Below are 6,230 nucleotides of genomic sequence, written 5' to 3' on the forward strand. Positions count from 1 at the left end.
ATAATCGGAATTTCCCAATTGAAATCGGTACCACCGAGATTCCTATATCGGTCTCAATAAGAATTCTAAAGTGGCCACATTTAGTGCAACTCGGTACCAATGAGATTCATTTTGGTGTCACCAAGTTGGGCAATAATGTTTTAATGGTTGGAGGGGTATGCCTATATATACCCCTCCACCTACCTCTCATTCACACACGAAGCACTCAGAACAAACTTACACGTGCCAGTTTCATTTTTCTAAGAGAGAGCTACCTACTCATGTGTTGAGATCAACAAATTCTATTCCAACCATTTGAACCTTGATTTCCAGCCTTCCCAAGTTGATTTCCACAAGATCAATCTCTCCTACCCCTGCCAAATCTGAGAGAGAGTGATTCAGTGTTGAGGACGCTATCTTTTGAAGCACAAGAACAAGGAGTTCATCGTTCTACCACATCTATTACCTTTTGGAGGGTGGTGCCTCCTAGATTTGATAGGTGTTTCTTGGGAGCCTCCTACTTCGTGTTGTGGAGTTGAACCAAGAAATTTGTAAGGGTAAGGAGATCGCCTTCTTCATGAAGATCTACCATGAGCGGGGTTAGTCCTGCGTGGAGAAAGCCGTGGTGGAATAGACAAAACTGCTTCTTCGTGGACCCCTTGTGGGTGTAGCCCTCCGTGGACTCTCGCAATCGTTACCCTCTCTGGGTTGAAGTCTCCACAAACATGGACGTTCGATAGCACCACCTATCATAACCATGCCAAAAATTATCATGTCAACCTTTGCGTTTGATCTCCCTACCTTACCCTCTACTTTACATTTGCATGTCTTACTTTCCGCTTCTATAATCTTAGATGTGCATGTGTAGGGGGTACTTGACTAGTCATAATTTCTAAAACTGTCTCACACTTAAAATTAGGAAAAGGCTAAGTTTTTATCTTGTCAAGTAGTCTAATCACCCCCCTCTAGACATACTTTCGACAAGCTCGTCCCTGGATCCATTTCCATCCCTAGTCGCGCTCATCGTGCCCTCTGTCATCGTCGATGAGCTCTCCACCCTATTTGTCCCGAGGTTGAAGATGACAGGTATTGGCCACCTATCATCCTCACCTCTCCCTTGCCTTCCCTCTCCGCCATTGGCGGCTGGGGCCCGCCTATCGGGTTTAAACCCTAGAGGGTGCGCGCGCCTCGTCCGCTTGGGTTGGTTCGCTGGCTGGGCCGATTTGGCCAGCAGCTCCAGGCCCAGGCACTATGCCCTTTCCTTTTTCCCTTTTTCTTTTAACTTTTGTTTACAAAAATTCCACAGGATTAAATATTTATCCAAATTCAATTATCCCTCCACCACAGATCTTGTAATATTATGTAGTATTTTAGAGTGCCACTTGTGCAATTTTTACAAAGGTTACATGCACTGTATTATTTTAAAACCTTGTTTTAGATATTTTGACACCGATTTCAAATAGTTTCTGCTACTTTTTGCAGTCCAAAAGTAAAACGCAATATTTTTTACAGAACCTACAGTCACCCTAGTATTTAACAAAAATGGTGTGACATTTTTGTGAGTACAATAGTTTCCCCTGTTTTTTGTTGAGTGCTTATTCTTGCCTGTTTATATTGCGGCGATAGATTGCATTGCTGGTGAGGGGCTTGTACCAGAAGACCTCGAAGACCCCAGAGACATATTTGAGCAAGGCAAGCAGCCCTTTAACCATGTCTGAGAAACTACTTTTACGCATGTCAATTAGCACATCGTTCTGATGCATTGAATCATGTTGAGTCGGTGACCACCTTAGTGGGTTGTCTCCAGAAATTCCTCGTTGCTAGTTGTAACTGGACAAGAACCTACCTTCCTATGAGTGTTGTGCAGGTGGTAAGTAGTTAGGTCGCTGGTAAGGCTATGCATGGGATTGGGTTCATGCACGAAGACGGTAAAAGGAGCTAATTTCACATGTTTTATGATAACCCCGTCGGGTGCCACTAAAGCCCGAGGGTGATGTGTTGAGCTAGGTAACCACTGTTGGGGAATGTTGCATTGGAAACAAAAAAATTCCTACGCACACGAAGACCTATCATGGTGATGTCCATCTACGAGAGGAGATTTGGATCTACGTACCCTTGTAGATCGCACAGTAGGAAGCGTTAAGAAACGCGGTTGATGTAGTGGAATGTCCTCACGTCCCTCGAACCATCCCACGAACCGTCCCGCGATCCGTCCCACGATCCGTTCCGATCTACCACCGAATGGACGGCACCTCCGCGTTTAGCACACGTACAGCTCGACGATGATCTCGGCCTTCTTGATCCAGCAAGCAAGACAGAAAAGTAGATGAGTTCTCCGGCAGCGTGAGGGCGCTCCGGTGGTGGTGATGATCTACTCCTGCAGGGCTCCGCCCAAGCTCCGCAAAAATCTGATCTAGAGGTAAAACTATGTGGTCTAGGGTTGAGTTGCACGTGGCAAAAGTTGTCTCAAATCAGCCCTAAAACACCACTATATATAGGAGGGAGGGGGAGCGCTAGCCTTGAGGGACAAGCCCTTAAGGTGCGCTGGCCAAGGGGAGGAGGAGGACTCCTCCTCCAATTCGGTTTGGGAAGGAGGAGTCCTCCTCTTCCATCCCACATCCCTATTTCCCTTTTTTCCTTTTATTTTCTTTTGGTATTTTCTTATGTGGCGCCATGGGCCCCTAGGGATGACTCCACCAGCGTACTAAGGACTTGTGGCGCCACCCTAGTGCCTTGGACTCACTCCCGGGTGGGTGGGCCCCTCCCGGTGAACTCCCGGAACCCATTCGTCACTCCCGGTACACTTCCGGAATTGCCCGAAACTTTCCGATGACCAAATAAAACCATCCTTTATATCAATATTCGTTTCCGAACCATTCCGGAAACCCTCATGACGTTTGTGATCTCATCTGGGACTCCGAACAACATTCAGTAACCACACATATAACTCAACTATACTAAAACATCATCGAACCTTAAGAGTGCACACCCTGCGGGTTCGAGAACTATGTAGACATGCCCCGAGGCACTCCTCGGTCAATATCCAATAGCGGGACCTGGATGCCCATTATTGGATCCTACATATTCTCTGAAGATTTTTCGGTTGAACCTCAGTATCAAGGATTCATATAATCTCGTATGTCATTCCCTTTGTCCTTCGATATGTTACTTGCCCGAGATTCGATCGTCGGTATCCTCATACCTATTTCAATATCGTTACCAGCAAGTCTCTTTACTCGTTCCGTAATACAAGATCCCGTGACTTACACTTAGTCACATTGCTTGCAAGGCTTGTGTGTGATGTTGTATTACCGAGTGGGCCCCGAGATACCTCTCCGTCACACAGAGTGACAAATCCCAGTCTTGATCCATACTAACTCAACGGACACCTTCGGAGATACCTGTAGAGCACCTTTATAGTCACCCAGTTACGTTGTGACGTTTGATGCACACACAGTATTCCTCCGGTGCTAGTGAGTTATATGATATCATGGTCATAGGAATAAATACTTGACACGCAGAAAACAATAACAATAAGATGACACGATCAATATGCTACGTATATAATTTGGGTCTTGTACATCACATGATTCTCCTAATGATGTGATCCCGTTATCAAGTGACAACACTTGCCTATGGCCAGGAAACCTTGACCATCTTTGATCAACGAACTAGTCAACTAGAGGCTCACTAGGGACAGTGTGTTGTCTATGTATCCACACATGTATTCGAGTTTCCAATCAATACTATTTCAGCATGAATAATAAACGATTATTATGAACAAGGAAATATAATAACAACTAATTTATTATTGCCTCTAGGGCATATTTCCAACAGTCTCCCACTTGCACTAGAGTCAATAATCTAGTTCACATCACCATGTGATTTTAACGAATCCAACACCCATATAGTTCTGGGGCCTGATCACGTCTAACTCGTGAGAGACGTTTTAGTCAACAGTTCTGAATCTTTCAGATCCGTGTGTGCTTTACAAATCTTTATGTCATCTTATAGATGCTGCTACTACGTGCTATTCGAAAATTCTCCAAATATCAACTCTACTATACGAATCCATTTTACTAATCATAGTTATTCGGATTAGTGTCAAAGCTTGCATCAACGTAACCCTTACGACGAACTCTTTAACCACCTCCGTAATAGAGAAAATTTCCTTAGTCCATTACTTACTAAGGATAACTTTGACCGATGTTCAGCGATTCAATCCTGGATCACTCTCTGTACCTCTTAACAGACTTGTGGCAAGGCACACATCAGGTGCGGTACACACCATGTCATACTGTACAGTCTACGGCTAAGGCATAGGGGATGACCTTTGTCCTTTCTCTTTCTTCCGCCGTGGTCGGGCTGTTGAGTCTTACTCAAATTCACACCTTACAACATAGCCAAGAACTCTTTCTTTGCTGATCTATTCTGAACTCCTTCAAAAACTTGTCAAGACATGCATTTCATTTGAAAGTTCTATTTTAGCATTTGGATCTATCTCCATAGATCTTGATGCTCAATGTTCAAGTAGCTCTATCCAGGTCTTCCTTTGAAAAACACCTTTCAAACAACCTTTATGCTTCACAGAAACTCTACATCACTTCCGATCAACAATATGTCAACCACATATACTTATCATAAATTCTATAGTGCTCCCACTCACTTCTTTGGAAATACAAGTTTCTCATAAACTTTGTGCAAACCCAAAAGCTTTGATCATCTCATCAAAGCGTACATTCCAACTCCGAGATGCTTGCACCAGTCCATAGAAGGATCGTTGGAGCTTGCTTACTTGTTAGTATCCTTAGGATCGAAAAAACCTTCTCGATGTATCACATACAACCTTTCCTCAAGGAAACCATCGAGGAAACAATGTTTCGACATCCTATGTGCAATATTTCATAAATAATGCAGCAAGTACTAACCTAATTCCAACAGACTTTTAGCATCGCTATGAGTGAGAAAGTCTCATCATAGTCAACCCTTTGAACTTGTCGAAAACATCTTTGTGATAAGTCTAGCTTTTCTTAATAGTGACCTTTCACCATCATGGAGAACTTTGTAAGAATCATAGATCAAGTTGGCCAAACAAAACCCACAACTCGAAGAGAATTACAAGGATATGAAATCATGCATATAAGAGATCAGAAGAAACTCAAATAAGATTCATAGATAATCTTATCATAAATCCACAATTCATCGGATCTCGACAGACACACCGCAAAAGAAGATTACATCGAATAGATCTCCATGAAGATCATGGAGAACTTTGTATTGAAGATCCAAGAGAGAGAAGAAGCCATCTAGCTACTAGCTATGGACCCGTAGGTCTATGGTGAACTTCTCACGCATCATCGGAGAGGTCATGGTGTTGATGAAGAAGCCCTCCGTATGCGAATCCCCCCTCCGACAGGGCACCAGAACGTGCCCCAGATGGGATCTTGTGGAGACAGAAGCTTGCGGTAGAGGAAAAGTATTTTCGTGGATCTCCTAATTTTGTTTTGGGATTTTAGGGAATTTATAGGCGAAGGAGCTAGGGCAGGGGAGGCCCAGGGAGCCCACAAGCCTGGGAGGCGCGAGCCCCCCTGGCCGCGCCATGAGGGCTTGTAGCCTCCCCCGGGACTCCCTGCCTTGGTTCCCAAGCTTTCTGCGTATCTTCTGTTCCGGAAAAAATATTTTCGGAAGTTTTATTCCGTTTGGACTCCGTTTAAAATCCTCCTCTGAAAAGGGTCAAAAACATGAAAAAACAGGAACTGGCACTTGGCACTGAGTTAATAAGTTAGTCCCAAAAAAGATATAAAAGGCATACAAAACATCCAAAGTTTGGCAAGATAATAGCATGAAACCATCAAAAATTATAGATACGTTGGAGACGTATCAAGCATCCCCAACTTAACCCCTGCTCGTCCTCGAGCAGGGAAGTGATAAAGACTAAATTTTTAATGTGGAATGCTACCTAGCATAGTTGTCCTTTGTAACTTCTTTCATGTGACATGAATGTTCAGATCCGTAAGATTCAAAACAATAGTTTGCTATTGATATGAAACTACAAGAAATATGTCAACTAACTACCTTTTGTCAGTGATGCTGGAAGGAATGGTCATAAATCTATGACCATTTGACACCAATTGGTCGTAAGCTGTCTGGAGGGGTCCTAGCCCCAAAAACCAACGACCATTTTCATCAGAAAGGTCATCACTTGCTTACTGGAAAAGGTCATAAAGCGGACAGCACCTGGCACTACCTTA

Source organism: Hordeum vulgare, chromosome 7H (genome assembly GCF_904849725.1).
Source record: "Hordeum vulgare subsp. vulgare chromosome 7H, MorexV3_pseudomolecules_assembly, whole genome shotgun sequence".
NCBI classification, from domain to species: domain Eukaryota; kingdom Viridiplantae; phylum Streptophyta; class Magnoliopsida; order Poales; family Poaceae; genus Hordeum; species Hordeum vulgare.